The 17,644-nt window shown below is 54.4% G+C and overlaps 1 protein-coding gene across 2 annotated transcripts in view; it reads right to left on the bottom strand.

The window, feature by feature from the left end:
• The window catches only part of FHIP1B (FHF complex subunit HOOK interacting protein 1B), a 33,623-nt gene extending 18,723 nt beyond the window's left edge, over positions 1-14,900 (bottom strand). The window contains exons 1-2 of one of the 2 annotated variants that reach the window (XM_083499342.1): positions 14,803-14,900; positions 14,004-14,048 (exon numbers count right to left, since the gene is read on the bottom strand). The gene's annotated coding sequence lies outside the window, so the exon portion shown is untranslated. Of the gene's footprint in view, positions 1-13,842; positions 14,049-14,802 lie in introns of both variants that reach the window. The other variant, XM_083499343.1, reaches the window with a different exon arrangement.
• Positions 14,901-17,644: the final 2,744 nt, after the last annotated feature.

Raw genomic sequence — 17,644 nt, forward strand, 5'->3', positions numbered from 1 at the left:
AGCAGACCCTTTAAAGATTTTTTCCCCCTTGAATTCCCCCCCCCAAAAAAGTAGGTGCGCCTTATGGTCAGGTGTGCCTTATGGAGCGAAAAATACGGTATATGTGCTTATCTGAAAAATATATGTTGAGCAACTTTTCAAACAAAAGGAACAGCATTCCCCCCCTCCGCCGCCACCCCCCGGACATGATGGGCAAGGTAGTTCTGAAACACCCCATAATCCAGCCTTTGCCACTGGTAGACTGCGCCCAAGAAGGAAGCTCTGCAGGGGACAGAAAGCCAGGCAGACATTGCCGCTGTTTCAAGCCAGCTGAGCTGCAAGGCTGCCTGCCTGGGATTCTTCCGCTGTCATTCCTACAATTCCCTGCCCTCCTGCTCAGCCCAGCGATGGCTCCCTCCTTGCCCCCAAAAGGCTCTGCAGAAGCAAAATTAAGGCAAAGAGCAACTGCTCTTTGGAGGAGTGTTAAGCCAAGATACGATCTAAAACCTCACTCCTTCCTTCTCTCCCCACCAACAAAGGTCTGAGGCACCTGCCCCAGAGATGCCCCACGGATATGTCACCATCTCTTTCCCCCCACTCATCCGAAGATCAAACAGAAGACACATTTTCAGAAGCAGCTTCTCAGACGTTCAGGACAAATCCCTCCTGGCTGCCACCATTCAGAGATCCTAAACACCAGGTACCTCAAGTGAGACTGTGTGGCACAGTGGTTAGAGAGGCAGACTATGGTAACCTGCGATAGACCAGGGTTAAAATCCCCACTCTGCACCTAGGAAACTCACTGTTTCCTCCAACCACAAAAGCAGGGGCTCTCAAGGTATAAATAATAAAACTATTATTGTTGTTGTTGTTGTTGTTGTTCTTATTAATAGCCTTTGTGGCTAGTATTTGTTTTTATTTATGCCCCTCCCTTTACCCAAAGACCGAACATAAGATCTAACAACATTAGAAACCCATTACAAATCACCAGTGATAAAAACATCGAGAGAGAGAGAACTTTCTTTTCTGAAGCAAAAATGACATGGACTAGAATTGATCAAATATGGATTACTAGAGGGATGGCACCAAAGATAAAGAAAGTGGAAATCTGCCCAAAAACATGCTCCGACCATAATGCTGTAAAGATGGAAATGAAGCAAACAACAGCTGGTTCCTTCAGATGGAGGATGAATGACACTTTATTCAGGGATGAAGAAATATACAAGAAGGCCCAAAAAACTTTGAGAGATTATTTTGAAATAAATTTAAAGACAAATGTGGAAAAAAGAGTAATATGGGACGCAAGTAAAGTGGTGATGCGAGGTTTTTTGATACAACAGAATGCAATAAAGAAGAGAAGTCAAAATGAGAAGAAGGAAAAGATCTTGGAAAAGATAAAAGAAGGGGAAAGGAGATTAAGATCTAAACCAAAGTCCCAAGAAATTTTGAAAGAGATTAAATTATATCAGATTAAATTATAAAAACGTAACAAAAATCATACCAACAGACAGCCCAATAGTAAAACGATTACTGTAAAAAGGTCCTCTCTGCCTCACTTTCACAGGCCATCGATTATTGACTGGCCAAAGGCCTGGGGAGAGAGGGGTGTTTCATCCTGGCGCCCAAAGGCATTTCAGAATGGCGCCAGGCAAGCCTCTCCGGGGAGAGGGCCCCCAAACCAGGGAGCCACCGCAGAAAAGGCTGTTCTCTTGCTGCCGCCCTCCGGACATCTCTGGGAGGGGGACCCATAGAGAAGGGCCTCAGGGGACAGGCGGAAGGTCTGGGTCGGTGGGGCCTGAAGGTCTGGAGGCCCTGAGCCACGTAGGAGCCACGGATCTCCCTCCATGAATTTATCTCACCCTCTTTGAAGGCCATTTGAGTTCTTGGCCATCCCTACCTCCTGTGGCAGGGAGTCCCCCAGTTTATCCCTGCACTACATGAAAAGGGGCTTTCTTTTATTCCCTCTGAATCTTCCAACATTTGGCCTTCCTGGGAGTTCTCATGTCCGGCCTCTTTTCCCGCTGGTCCTCTTGGGAACGGGTTCGGGACCAAGCTGCAGATCTATGCTGAATTTTGCTAGCTCTGCTCTGAAGGCCCCTCGGCCAACAGCCATTGCGAAACATTCGCGTCTTCCAGGGAAACAGCTGCATTATCATAGCTGTCAATGCTTCCCCTTTTTTAAAGGGAAATTCCTTATTCCGAATAGGATTCCTCGCAAGAAAAGGGAAAAGTTGATGGCTATGTGCATTATGCAAAGCCCTGCATCAGCCTGCAACCAGGGACTCCCAAGAGCCACTTACTCTCATGTAGACCTGCCAGGGCTTTGGCTGCCAGCAACCGCAGGGGATCCAGCAGCTGAGCCCAAGGGGGAAGGGTCTTTTTGGGGGGCAGCCCTCCCCTTGGCCTTCTCTCTGAGCCCCTCTGACCTAGAGATCAAGGATTTATTGCAAGAGACACTTAATTCCCCCCACTTCTTTTTTAAAAGCCACTTCTGCTTCTGGTGGTTTATTTCAGTCCCGGAAGAGGAACGAGGCGCTGCTTTTAATTGCATTTCTCCTTATTGTGCTGGGTCTCTTTCTAGGGAAGCTTCCCCAAATGCCACAAAAAAGAGGAGCAGGATCAGAGCACAGCCCGTCTGCCTGGTATCTCCTTCCTCTGCCAAGGGGAGGCTGAGCTGGGGGGGCGGGGAGGCAGACACGGCTGCCGAGCCAAGTTCTCACCTTACCAACAAGCAGGAGGAACGCAGGCCAAGGAGGAGACTGGGTGTCCCCCCCCCAGGGGGTTCCTCTTGGCAACGGAGGAGAAGCAGCCGCAGCAGCTGCCGCCCTTGGCAGCAGCAGCAGGATCAGGCCCTGCCCTCACCCAGAATCCCTCCCTCCCTCCCGCCACTGGCAAGGGTGGGGCTCTTTGGCGCAAGTCAGAGGCCCGGGAAAGGCGTTTCCACGTATCCCAAACACGTCCTTCCTGGCCAGATGAAATAAACCGGGGGAAATTCCTTCCGCCTCAAGGCCAGGGAATGTCTAAAGTCCGCCCAAGAGAAGCTGCCGCCTTCTGCAAGAGAGGGAGTGGCGGAGGTCTCTGGGTTGCAACAGGCTGGGCACAGATCCCGGCTGCCTGGCGGGTCTCAGGCCAAGAGGGGGTCCCAAGCCCCCCACCCTCTTCTCACAGGGCCCAGCCAGATGAGCCCGTGGGGTGCCCCCAAAAGGACATGGGCAAAGCAACAGCCCCCTCCTGCCCATCCCAGCAACTGGGGCTCGGAAGGATTGCAGGTGCCCATTGCGGAGGCAGAGAAGAGCCGGGGGGGGGGGGCAAGATCTCGTTTCCAATATTGTGATTGATCACCAGCTAAACATCGCGATATACCGGTTATCTCATCACGATGTCTGAAATAGGGATGGAGCTACAAAGAGGCACCGACTGGCTTCACGGCTTTCCCTGAATGGTGATTTTTGCATAGCACACAAACACACATCATGATTCGCGATATATTGCCAGCTCCAAAATTATGAAATCGTTATCACAATATGGATTTCAAACAGGATTTGGACGATACATCAATAGATGGCCCAACCCTGTTATTTGTCATGGATAGCCCTTTCCTCCTCCATGAACTGGCCTGCTCCTCCTTTAAAGCCCTCCAAGTGGGTGGCCCTCATGGCCTCCTGTGGCAGGGAGTTCCACAGTTCAACTCTGCATGAAGAAGGGTCTTCCTTTCTCTGCCCCGAATCCTCCAACATCTGGCTTCACTGGACGCCCAGAAGTCCTAGCATTGGAAGGGAAAGGGGATTTTTCCTCTCTAGCCCCTTTCTCCAGCCCAGGCATCATTTTATAAGCTTCTAGCACCTCTTCCCCGGCCTTTCACTGAGCTATAAGCCCTTGGGCAACCACTGCACACACACCCTGATCACTTGGGGGGGCCTCTTTTCTGAACCTTTTCCAATCCTACAACATCCTTCTTGAGGTGACCAGAACTGAGCAGAGTATTCTATAGTTCCCAGACATCCCCATTTCCTGGGGACAGTCCCCAGATTTACAAATTTGTTCCTGGACAAAATCCGTCCCCGGATTTCATTTAATGTCCCCGGAATTATATTTTAAGTGTTGTAGATTTATTAGTAGGGAATGAATGTTGCGTGATTGGTTCAACAGCACAAGACACAGCATATGGGGACTTCCAGGGAGGCAACATGGCGGCGCCACGGCAGCGAGCAGCTCCTGAAGCTACTAGGCTCTGGGCTGCTGAGACTGCCGCTGCCGCCACCACTACCAAAGGGGAACCGGGGACGCCGGTGCGTCAACTGGGGGAGCCCAAATTGAGCCGGGTGCGAGAGTGCCCGGCCACCCGGTCGACTGCCCAGCAGCGCTCCGGGGCCAGGCAAACCCCGGAGCCAAGGCAAAAGGAAAGGGGAGAGGAGAGGAGAAGGAGGAGAGAGAAAGGAGGAGAAAAAAGAAAGAAGTCCCGACCTTGCACCCCAACAGCACCTCAAAGTTGGCAGATTTTTGTTCAGCTCCTTTCCGAATGATCCCCAGCATGGAATCTGCTCAAACAGAACAGCCTTTGCCTTTTGATGACCCACTCGCTGCATTCGGAGAGAGGCCTTTCTGGAACGCCTTGCAATCTCTGTTGGTTTTAATGGCCCTGAACAATTTGGCACCCTCGACAAATGTGGCCCCCCCAGGGTCATCTAGTCCATCCCCTTCAAAGCAGGAATCTCAACAAAAGCATTCATATATTTCTTAACACTCTCACAGAACTCCAAAAACCTTTAGTTACAGGTAGCTAGCCGTGTTGGTCTGCCATAGTCAAAACAAAATAATAATAAAAATTCCTTCCAGTAGCATCTTAGAGGCCAACTAAGTTTGTTATTGGTATGAGCTTTGGTGTGCATGCACACTTCTTCAGATACCAGCTCCTACCAATAACAAACTTAGCTGGTCTCTAAGGTGCTACTGGAAGGATTTTTTATTACTATTTTGTTCCAAAAAGACATGACTTGCCCTTGCCGTAGCCATGCTGACTCCGCTTCAGCAAGGCTTGTTCTTCTATATGCTTGGTTATTTTCTCTTTAACAATACATTCCACCACTTTTCCCAAGACATAAATTAAGCTAAGCAGCCAGCAATTCCTAGGATCCCTTTTTAAAAACTGGTGTTACGTTAGCTACTTTCCAGTCCTCAGGTATGGAGGCTGATCTGAGGGACAAGTTACTTATTTTTGTTCGACCAGCAATTTCCTGTTTCTTTGAGATCTTGAAGGAATGCCATCCGGACAATTTTCAGTCTTTCTCTACCAGCCAAGAATTCCTCCCGCCTCCCCACTGTCTGCCTCAGTTTCTCGGACAGACGCACAGAACTGCTTTGGCTTCTCTGCAGTTTTCTTCTCCTCCTTTAGCCCTCCTTCGTCTCCCCCATCATCCAAGGGCCTAAAAGTCTCCTTGGGCAGACCCAGCCTTTGTGAGCAAGTTACTCGAAGGCCCTTAAGATCAGCCTGAGCCCCTCCACACATCCCTCAAAGGGCAGCCCCATTAAACTGGCGGGGGCCAGAGGCAGGACCTTTTGGGGGGCAGCCCCACACCCTTGCCCCTCTCTCTCCAGGCATGCCTTCCCACATGGGCTCCGGGGCCAAACAGCCGCTCCTTAATACTTTGGCTGCTTTCAGAGTTAACTGCTGTTTAAAACTCAGTTTCTGCTCGCTGCTCGTATTTTACTGCTGCTATTTTCAGAAGCTTTGGTGTTTTCTAGAGTGTGGTTTGCAATTTCACGCAGAACAGATTTTGCGTTTCCAGCTATGCCACCTCAGGTGGCTCAGTCCCCAAAAAGGCGACCTGTAGCATCAACACGGATCAAATCCCAACACTTCCGACAAAGAGGGGAGCCTTAATCTCAGAGTCCCAACCCAACTGCAGCTACCGGCCAGAGCTGGAGACGGGCCAAAATCCACACCCAGAACTGAGATTGGACTAGAGGAGCCGGGGGGGGGGGTGAACAGCCCCAGCTGCTGCTGCTGCTGCACTGCTTCCCTGTGGGCCCCAAAGTCATGCTCTCTGGGTCAAGGGCAGACTTCCTGCCCCCTCCACCTTAACCAGCCCAAAGCTGGATCCTGCCGTGGGGGCAGGCGTGCCCCCTTTAAGGCCCAAGGTGAAGGGGAACCAGGCAGAGCAGCTACCTGTCCGCCCCATCCTCCATCTCCTGGCTGGCTGCATTCCCAGGTAGGTCATAATCCCCGCTCGGCAGGTGAACCTCAGCCCTCCGTGCCTGCCACCCAAAGCTCAGAGCCCCACGGCACACACCTGCCCCCCACCACAGCTGCCACACGGCGAAAGAGGAGCCCCCCCCCAGCCCCAGTGTGGAGGAGCACCACAGAGCTCCCCCTTCCCCAGAGACGCTACTCACCGGTTGCCCAAAGAGAGGGAGGCAGGGAGCAAAGGCGGAAAAGCAGCTCAGCCGCTGCCCCACACACACCCCCAGCGTGGACTCTGCCCCTTGTTAGGGCAGGGCAAAGCCAGGAGGAGGCAGCCTCGTCCGGACGCTCCACAGCCACGGGGACAGCCAGAGATCTATGGGGCGGCTGCGCTGGGTGGGAGCCCTGCGTTCGATGACTCAGTTCAGAAAAGAGATTGCAGAGCAGAAAAAGTTCCGAAAAATAGCAATTGAGATGATCGGCGTAACTCCTGTGAGGAAAGTGTGGGGCATTTGGGAATCTTTAGCTTGGAGAAAGGGAGAGGCAACGGGGCAGACACTTGTCGCATTTGATTGACGTTGGAGTGAGGCCGAGTAGAGAAATAAGACTAAGAGCACATATTGATATCAAAATGTATTAGATAAAATGTACAGAAATATACAATAATAAGACTACATTCATTTGTAGAAAAGGAATATAGAACGGTATAGACAGGAAGTTTAGTGTGTTGGCATGTGTATGATTTTTGGGGGGGAATTGTTTTTGTTTTTTCTCTTTGTTCTTTCTTTTTTTCTTTCGTTTTCTTTCTAGGTATATAAAATTTGTATATAATTTTTGTATACACGTTGGAAATTATATTACGGTAAGTCCTGTAATGTAATATGACAACGTTTACCGATGTAGTATAAGAATGTTAACAAATAAATAAAATGGAGAGGGGGAAAGGTAGGTACTTGCAGAATTATTCACAGCAAGGAGAACTTGCAGACCTCCAGCTGAACGTGGGGAGGCTCAGGACAGACCAGAGGAAGTGGGACTGTGGAACTCCCTGCCACAGGAAGCCCCCAGCCTAGATAGCTTTCAAAGAGTGTCCAACCAACTGAGGGAGGAGGAGGAGGAGAGGGCCACCGAAGGCGACTAGCCAGGCTGGCCCTGTTTTCCTCCCTCTCTCCTAATTCCAGAAGTTGTGGAGATCCAAGGAGGCTGAAGGTTGGAGGGTGTGGGGCAGATGGAAGGAAGGGCTTCCTCCCGCCCCGTCCGCCAGCCGGGAGCCAGGCCCCAGAGGACCGTGTTCCTGCCTTTCCTCCAGGAATAGCAGGAGCCGAGACGGCAGCGAAATCCCAGGCAGGCTGCCCAGGAGCAGAAGCAGCAGGTGGGGAGAGACGGGGCCCAGATTCACCTGTCTGCAGAGGATGGGAGTCCTTCCTTTTACCTGCCCCCAATCTCCCAGAAATCACCTTATTCACTTCCACCGTGTCGCCGCTTAATGGCCTTTTCTCCAAACTAAAAAGTCCCCAATGTTTCTGCCTCCCTTCAGTCACTCCATCCCTGGCTCCCTTCCTGAACCTTTTCAAACTCTGCCATCTTCTCTTTGGGGATATTTATTTGGAACAAGCCGGGCTTCGAGAGGCGCAAAGGGAGGCCTCGGGAGACCCGAATCTCTCCCCCCCCCCCAACTCTGCCAGAAGCCAAGTGTGTTTTGCAAGGGGGGTGGGGAGAGGTTGCTAAGATCTACTCCAGGCACCAGATCCCTCAGGATCAGCAGTCCCACGGGCTTTGCAGGGCAGGTTCCCTTTTGCAGCAGCAAGAGCTCTGGGGCTGGGAGGGTCCAGATCAGGAAGGCGAGGGGGAGACACCCACCCCATAGCGCTGCTCTTCGGGGTTTCCGTTCCCCCATCCCCCCCTCCACAGCCCCCCCAGCTGCTCTGAACTCCGAAATCTCCTGCAGGAGATCAGGGGGACCCTGCTCTCGTGCAGTACCTGGTTCTAAAACCGGGCAGGGTGCCCACGACTGCTGGCTCCCAGGGGGAAGAAGACCCCCCACGGGCAGGGCCAGGAGAGAGGGAAGGGACCCCCAGGGCCATGTCACCTGCCCCCCGGGCAGGAGGCCACCCCACCTCTGCTGAAACATCTCCCGGGAAGGAGTATTGGACAATGTGGGGCAGGAGCTGTGGCTGCCAAAGGGAGGGAGGGAGGGAGGGAGGGAGGAAGGAAGGAAGGAAGGAAGGAAGGAAGGAAGGGGGAAGAAGGAGAGGAGAGGAGAGAAGGAACAAAGGAAGGGAAGGGAAGGGAAGGGATAAAAGATGACGGAAGGAAAGAAGAAAGAAGAAAGCAAGGAAGGAAAGAGGAAGGAGAGGAAGGAAGGAAGGAGAGGAAGGAAGGGAGGGAGGGAGGGAGGAGGCCTCCTGCTCTGAGTGTCAGGCAAGAAGACCACCCTTAGGCACAGAAGCAGGGGGCTGGGGAGGACCCAACAGTGACCTCCTCCAAGCCACACAAACTCCCAGCCTCCACAAGGACGTCCGAAGGGCCTGAGCCGCCTGTTCTCACAGCAGCCGAATGCCCCTCTCAAGCCAGGAATCCAGATAGACTGTCCCTGGGCCAGGAGGCTCCATCAGAAGAGCCCGTTGGGTCAGGCCAGGGGCCCACCGAGTCCAGTCTCCTGGGCAGATGCCCGAAGGGAACGTGCAAGCAGGATTTAAGCACAAGGGCAATGCTCTCCCCGCCTGGGGCTACAGCAATGGTGCCTCCGGCACTGGAGTCAGAGGGCAGCCAGCCTGGCTAGGAACCCCCGAGAGCCCCTCTCTCCTCCCAGTGTGGTGTAGTGGTTAAGAGCAGCAGACTCGTAATCTGGTGAACCGGGTTCGCTTCCCCGCTCCTCCACCTGCAGCTGCTGGGTGACCTTGGGCCAGTCACACTTCTTTGAAGTCTCTCAGCCCCACTCACCTCACAGTGTTTGTTGTGGGGGAGGAAGGGAAAGGAGAATGTCAGCCGCTTTGAGACTCCTTCAGGTAGCAATTAATAATACTAGTAATAATAATAATAATATTTTTTTTATTTATACCCTGTCCTTCCTGGGCTCAGGGCAGCTAACAACAAATTTAAAACACTTAATTGATGCAACAAAAAACAGCATAAAATACTATATAAAACGTGAATAGCAATGAATTTAGAATTCAAAAATCAATTTAGGGGGGAAATCCATCCAATAAACATGAGATGATCACCAGGGCTAGTTGGCTAAGTTAGTCCTACTTGGGCCAGCGAGGAGACCAGGGGAGAATTAGTTGTAGGATCCCAGAGCGGGGAATCTTCATAAAAAGGGGAGGAAGGGGAGTAAAAGATCAGGCTGAGTTCAGATTGAAAGCCAGGGGAATAGCTGTCTTACAGGCCCAGCGGAAGGAAGTTCAATCCTGCAGGGCCCTGGTCTCTTGGGACAGAGCATTCCACCAGGTCGGAGCCGCCACTGAGAAGGCCCTGGCCCTGGAGGAGGATAATCTGAATTCCTTAGGGACCTCTAAACTATGATTATTCATGGATCTTAAGGTCCTCTGCGGGGCAGACCAGGAGAGGCGGCCCCGTAAAGCGGGATATCAAACCCAATCTCTTCTCCTCCTCCTCCTCCATGAATAGGTGTGGTCCTCTTTCGAAGCCCCCCAAGCCAAGCCAGGAGGCCAAGCATGACCACCAGCCCCCTTGCACTGCAGTGGGTGGGGCTGGATGACCTTGAGGGGGACCTGCGCTGCTATGAAGGACTCCAGGCAGGGGCACCTTAATCCTCATTTCGCTTGGGAGAGCCTGCATGTCTGGCGAAGTGGGGTGAGGGAAACATGAGCATTGCAAGCCAGGACTCCTGGGTCCCAGCGAAGCAGCCCTCCCCCGCCTCCTCCAAAGACACACCCCCCCCCCTTGGAAGAAGAGGCGAGGGCGAACTCTGACATGGGCTGAGCCTGCCCAGCCCACAGGAATTGCGGCACATTCCACAGGGCGCTGGGCGCTGGGCTGGGCTGGGGGCCAAGGAGGCTGGGGGGGGGGCCTGGAGTATTGAGAAGAGAGAGAGAGGGAGAGAGCCATGCCCTCTGGCCCAGACAGTGGCTCAGGGGAGGGCACAGGGCACTCTGCGCACGTGCAGAGGCACTGCCTCCTCGCGGGCATTCATGCCCGCTCTGGCCTGGCCCCCCTGCAGAATGAGGCCCCAGGAGTCTGGCTAAGGAAACTGGGGGGGGCACCCCAGAACTAATAATAAATAATAACAATAAATTTTATATATACCCCACCCTCCCCAGCCAGAGCCAGGCTCAGGGTGGCTAACAGAAATAAAATAAAATCACAGTAAAACATAATGGGGGGGGGGGAGAGAGAGGGAGAAATAAAAAACCCCAGTTTAAAATACAGGTTAAAATGCAGCCTCATTTTAAAATAGCAGATAAACCTAGGCAGAAACAGAACTGTGGAGCTGGAAGGGGTCCCCCAGAGGCCATCTAGCCCAACCCGCTTCAAGGCAGGAACCGCAGTGGGAGAACCGGGCCCCCCAAGCCGTTTGGAGCACTTCAGGAAAACTGAGCCAGCTTCTTGAGAATTGGGGGTGTCAATCACTTATGGGGGCATCTTCAGGGACCAGCTACAAGTCTTCCATCAGCTGCCCCCAAAATACCCTTCTCAGACCTCCTCCCCTGCCCTCTGGCCCAGCAGGCAGGCTAAAGGCTGCCACCCATGCCGGGGGGGGGGGCACACACTAAATCTAGCCCACACTGGACCCTTCCTTGGGGTCAGAAGGAGGACACAGCAAGGGGGGGAAGAGGGTGGCATTCCTGAGAGCCCCCCACCCAACCCACATAACCTTCTGCCACAGAGGCAGAGCTAAGCAGAGGGCGGTGAGAAACAGCAGGAATCCCCCCCCCCCAAAAGGACATGCTGTATTTGGATCTCGGAGGCGCCAACCGACTCCCCCTGTCCCCCCCCCCCCAGCTGTGAGTCAGGCCAGCCAGAAATAACCCTTTGCAGCAGGAGGAGCATGCTGGGAAGGGAAGGGGGGGGCTCAGCTTGGCCCAGGACCCCCCTTTTTTGCAATATTGACTTTATTCCATGCTTGCCAAATGGTGTGGTTTTTAATTTCTGGATGCAATCAAGGTTTTGAACGTCGGCAATCAATCACTCAATCCCACCCCAAAAGGCATGGGGGGCAGCTGACCCAGGAGGCAAGGAATTTGGGGGTCACCTGCCCCCCGCGTTTACCAGCCTGGTGTGGGCACAGCGCTTTGGGGGAGAGCCCAGTCCTTTGGGGGCAGGCCGACCGGGGCCCAGAGGGGAACAGGGCCAGGGGGTCTCTGCAAGAAGCTCCCCCCCACCCTACCCCTGCCCCACATATTAACCCCCCTGCTGAAGACCCATTGGTGGCCAGAGCTCCTCTACCTCTCTCCTGGCACTCACACTCAGAGGCATGCTATGAAACTGCCCCAGTTCCCTCCTGAAAACATCCCTGTTCACACAACCTGGTATAGATGCTTAGGAAGCGGAAGGAATTCTAATCCCTTTCGGTAGTTTTCTCTGCTTTGAAGCCCGGTCGCAATTCTTCCTGGGTTTTCTTATCTTTTTGTAAACCGCTCAATCATAATCAATACTGTTTTTATCCCCTGCCCATCCGGCCGGGTGGCCTTAAGGTTTGGTTTGGTTTATCAATCAAGCAGTGCATAAACCTCGCAAAATAAACAAATGAATCTCAGGGCTGGAAGGATTCAGGGCAGAGGAAAGAAAGCGCAGTTGTCCTGGGGAACTCCTTGCCACAGGAGAAAGCGAGAGCCACATAATCCAGGCAGCCCTTTCAGAGAAGGCTGGACAAATTCACGGAGGAGGAAAAGGCTCCTGAGTGCCAGCGGGATAAGTGGGGAAGGGGCTCTGGTGCCCGGCGCCTCTGCAGGAAGGAGCCCATGCCAGGCGGGCAAGGCGGAGGGTGCCTGCCAGGGCAAAGCGGGCCTCCCACGTGGGGTGACTTGGAGGGGCAGCCAAGAGGCCTCGGGATCAAAGCCCTGCTTAAACCTGCCCAGTGTGCGGCTGCCCCGGTGCCCGCTGCCGGGCCCCATGCCCAGGGAGGGAGCTGCCAACGGGCGGTGCCAGGCCAGGACGCCTTCCAAGAGGCTGCCTCTCCTCCGCCCTGCCAGGCCAGGGTGACGAGGGCCGGTTCGCCACACCCTCGCGGCTAAATTTAGCCTGGAAGAGGCTCTTCGGGGGCCGGGATGTCCTTGAGAACAGCTCTGGAATCAGAGGGCTGGAGCGATGGAAGGGACCCCAAGGGTCATCCAGACCAACCCCCCGCAAGGCAGGAATCTCAGCACAGTTGGCAGGGCTGCCGGAGCAGCAGCAGACCGAGGGGGTGACAGGGAGGGGGGGGCACAACAGCCTGACAGGGCGGGCCAGGGCCTTCAGCTGAGCCAGCTCCATCTAGCTCCATACTGCCCACACAGACTGGCAGCAGCCGTCCAGGGTTTCAGGCAGGGGTCTCTCTCCCAACCTGGGGATTGAATCTTCTACATTCCAAGCACCTGCTCTGTCCCTGAGACCGAGGAAGGCAGAAAGCTGCCGTGCCGGGGGAAGAAAAACACTCTGCACATGGCCAGGTACCCTTTCCGCCCACGGATATTCAGAAGGCAACGGCTGGGAATTCAGAGGGCAGGGCTGGCACAGGTGAGCGCAAACGCCCGTTCAGGCAGGCACCCCCTTGGAGGCCGCCCCCCCGCCAAAGAACCCCCCTCTGTCTGGGCACGTTGTGCAGGCGGCTGTGTCCCAAGGTGACCCCGGCAGCTCAGCTCACTCGCCAGGGAACCTCGGGAAAAATGACGGAGGAGAGGCAGAGCAGGATTGGCCCCTTTCCCTCCCCACAACACAGCTGGCAGGAGGCAGGGAAACGGGGGGACTCCCCCCAGCACCCCAAAACCAAGGCACAGGATCTGAGCCCCAGAGCCCCTCCCAGAATGCAACTGGTCTTTGTCTCCACCTAGGAGCCACGTCCAGCCCTCTCCTCCTATTCCACGAACCTACGCAATCCTCTTTCAAGGCCATCGCAGTCTCCTGTTGCAGGGAGTTCCGCAGATTAATCTTTTTAAAAAACTTTTTTTGAGAAAGATCGGCTGATCGGCTTCTTAGGGCAACCCAGAGCAGCCGGACTCCCCCCCCCCCCCACGGGGCACCCACAAGAAAACAGGGGCCCCTCACCCGGGGGGGGGCACACAAAACAGAAAAGAGGTTCCGTGGACCCTTTGATGCGCCTGGTGTCAGGCCCACAAGGATTATATCGCAGCCCCACACTTAGGGGCTCTATCGAGGGCTGCCCACCCCACACAAAAGAGGGAGAACGCAGGGGGTCTGCAGCCCCCCACCCACCAAGAAACGTCACAAGTCCTTTGTCAGGAAAAGCCTCTTTTTCAGGCGACAGCACCCCCCAAGTCACCAAGTGGGGATTTGAACCTTGCTCAACAAGAGGCTAGTCCTCATTTCACTGCCACAAGAACAACCAGTGCCTGGCTCCCAAGGTCACATCCAATGAGCTTGGAAGTGGGGGGGGGCCTGGTCCCCCCCCAGATCGTGGTAGCGTGACACTCTAACCACTATGCCACGCTGTCATGAGCTGCCCTCAATCCAGTTTGCACCACCCCATCCCACCCCCACTCGCCACTCCCCACAAAACTCACCTTAGCTGGCTTCTGGGGGGTGGCCTCCTTGTCCTGACCCCCTTCTTTCTTTTCAGGGGGGCCGCCAAGCAGGGCCGCTCCCCCCCACAATCCAAGAGGCCTCGGCGCTGACCCTCCCCACCCACAAAGCCCCCCCCACCGGAAAGCCCTCTGACGCTCACCTTGCAGTGTAGGCTCCTAGGGTTCGGGTCCCATCCAGACAGCAGCTATGGGGGAAAGGAGGGCAGGAAGGTGGGGTCAGGGTGGAATCCCCTTTGCTGGCGCCCCCACCCCACCCCTGGTCCTCTTCCACCCAAAGCCCCCTTTCTGCCCTGGCGGGGGGGGGGTCCCACAGACCACCCCTCCCCACCAGGTAGATCAGCACGGAGATGCCCCCCTATTGCTGGAGGGGGAGGCCCACGGGGGGGGGGGGCTGCCAGGCCAGCCTGCTCTTTCCTTACAAGGAGGGGGGGGTGGGCGACCCTTGGCCCTAAGGACCCCCCCCCACCCGGGGTCCGCCTGCAGGCCGGGGATCCCCCCCACCTGACGGAGCAGCCCCCCCCCAAAGAAGCTTTGCCCCAGGAGCCTCCTCGGAGGGGGGGGGATAAAGGGAAGGCATCCCTCTCCCTCCGCTTACGCATCTGGGGGAGGGAGGGAGGGGCTCCGCTCCACACATAGACAGACCCCCCCTGGACACGCGGGGGAGGGGAGGGGGCTCTGCTCCCCAGGGTGGGGCCTCGTGGCAGGAGGGGGGGGAGATGGGGAGGGGGGCTCCGAGGCCCAGCAGCCCCCCCCACCCCACGGAGAGAGACTCTGCCCCCCTTGGAAGGAGGGGGTGGGAAGGGGGGGCACCAGAGGGAGCCCCCCTCCCCTCCCCTCCTCCCGGGGGCCCCGATCCTGCCCGCAGTGGGGCCCGATCCCCCCGGGCGATGCCCCCCACCCCCCCTCTCTCTCCTCTCGCCCCCCCCCCCCGCCGGGCACCTGAGTGTCGCCGCCTCCGCTGCCGCCGCCGAGCCGCCATTTTCCTTCCTCCGCCGCCGCCGCCCGGCCAGGCCACGCCCACGGGGCGGGCCCCCTCCCGCCGCAGTCTCCGCCCCCACCTGCCAGCCCCGCCCCCGGCGCCTCCCAGGTGCGGCCGGGGCCTCTCTGCGCGTGCGCGGGGAGCCCGCGGAGGGCAGGGCGCCTCTGGGCATGGGCAGAGGGCGCCGGGGAGCAAAAACGGAGGAGCGCCTCCTGGGGGTCTCGGGGGCAGGACAGCTGCGCAGGAGTCCAGATCCGCTCCTTTCCGCGTGGAGTTGGGGGGCTGCGAGGTTTTCCAGTCTCTTCCAATCCAGCCGGAGCTCTTCCTTCCCTCCTCCCCATTCTTAGCTTTCCTTACTGGGATGCTGTTAACCGCACTGGGACCTCTGGCCTTATGCAAATTTAATTAATAATAACAACAGTTAATAATCATCACATCACCTTGCCAACAAAGGTCCGTATAGTTCAAGCTCTGGTTTTCCCAGTAGTGATGTATGGAAGTGAGAGCTGGACCATCAAGAAGGCTGATCGCCGAAGAATGGATGCTTTTGAATTCTGGTGCTGGAGGAGACTCTTGAGAGTCCCATGGACTGCAAGAAGATCAAACCGATCCATTCTGAAGGGAATCAGCCCTGAGTGCTCACTGGAAGGACAGATCCTGAAGCTGAGGCTCCAAGACTTTGGCCTCCTCATGAGGAGAGAAGACTCCCTGGAAAAGACCCTGATGCTGGGAAAGATGGAGGGCGCAAGGAGAAGGGGACGACAGAGGACGAGATGGTGGGACAGTGTTCTCGAAGCTACCAGCATGAGTTTGACCAAACTGCGGGAGGCAATGGAAGACAGGAGTGCCTGGCGTGCTCTGGTCCAGGGGGTCACGAAGAGGCGGACATGACTAGACTCAACAACAACAACAATAATAATCAGTGCTTTTTTTCTATAAAAAGTTTAGGGGTCCTCTCATTTTGACTCAAGAAAATCACAATTTTGTAGTTCGAATTGGGGAAAATAAATACAGTCATACGTCATGTTACGGTTGCTTCAGGTTACGTCCCATGGCGACCCAGAAGTACCCGAAAAGGTTACTTCCGGGTTTCACCACTCGCGCATGCGCAGACACGCCAAATGACATCATGCACATACACAGAAGCAGTGAATCGCGTTCTGCTCATGTTGCGAATGGGCTCCAGAACGGATAACGTTTGCAACCAGAGGTAAAGTGGTGCCCCGCAAGACGAATACCTCGCAAGACAGAAAACCCGCTAGACGAAAGGGTTTTCCGTTTTTGAGCTGCTTCGCAAGACAATTTTCCCTATGGGCTTGCTTCGCAAGACGAAAACGTCTTGCAAGTGTTCCGATTTTTTTTCGCTCCCCCCTTTTTTAATCTGCTAAGCCGCTAATAGCCTTTTAGCCGCTAATCCGCTAAGCCTTTAATAGCCGCTAAACCGCTAATAGCCGCTAAACCGCTAATAGCGCTAAGCCGCTAAGCCGCTAATAGGGTTGCTTTGCAAGACGAAAAAACCGCTAGACGAAGAGACTCGCGGAACGGATTAATTTCGTCTTGCGAGGTACCACTGTACCACTGTACAGTAAATGGACAAAAGTGCAAAGATTCACAAAATGTTTGGGGGCATGCGTACCCCTGGGTACCCCCCAGAAAAAAAGCACAAATAATAATAATAAATTATTGGGGGGGGTTGCGAGTTTGGCCCTGCTTCTCAAGTGTTTTCCAGCACAGCATCTTGAGTCAAACTACGTTTGGTTGCAAAGGTTTGCTTCACCCTGACATACCTGAGATGCCATTCTCTGCAGATTTCCAAAATATTTGGGCTTGGGGACAATTCCAGAGAAACGCAGCCTGCTTCAAGGGAGCCGCCTGTCCACCTTGGTCAGATCCAGGGCCAGATTTTGGTTTGATGTGGCCCTCAGCTCCTGAAGGGAATGGGGCCCTTTCTGCGTCCAGCTCTCCTTTGTCAACAACAAATTGTTGCTGCTTTTTGTGTTGAATATATGCTGTGTGGTAATTTATGGACCTACTGGGTATCTAAAGCCATCTGCACATAACAAAATATGTATTTTATCAAATTAACTGATGAACGGAAATACATTTAAGCAGAAGCATAATAATAGTGAAATAATTATTAAGCTCTAACTTTAAATGATTGGGGGCCTATTCCTTACATCACAGGAGCCTACACAACACAAAATACTGTTGCTGTATGTAGGTTTTATTTTATTTCTTTTTTATCTTATATTTTGGAAATGTACATCCAGGTTTTTTTCCTTTTGGGGGGGGGCAGAGAGTGGGCCCCTAAGCTATAGCTTGTTTAGCTTATAGGTAAATCCTGCACTGGTCAGATCCAAGGCTATATATTGAGGTTAATCTACAGGGTGATAAAGTCTAAAAAGAATTTCCTCTTGCACTTGGGTCTCTCTCGCTGGTTCCGTTTGGGGGAGCAGGCTGACCCCTGGGGGAAAGAGGGTGCTGGCCCAGGGGGGCCTCTTGGGGGCCCCGACTCTGCCTGTGACGCCTGTGTGTTCCTGATGTGGAGGAGAATGTCCCTATTTTCACCAGAGAAATGTTGGAGGGGATGTGTCTGTGGGACCCCTCTAGGATCCCCTATAATAATAATAATAATACAATAAGTTATTATTTATACCCCGCCCATCGAGTGTTATAAACAATACAGCATTAACTATTAAAAACTTCCCTCAACAGGGCTGCCTTAAGGTGTCTTATAAAAGTCAGATAGTTGTTTATTTCCTTGACATCTGGTGGGAGGGCGTTCCACAGGGCGGGCGCCAC

Source organism: Podarcis liolepis, assembly GCF_965112155.1.
Source record: "Podarcis liolepis genome assembly, chromosome: 4".
Classification (NCBI taxonomy): domain Eukaryota; kingdom Metazoa; phylum Chordata; class Lepidosauria; order Squamata; family Lacertidae; genus Podarcis; species Podarcis liolepis.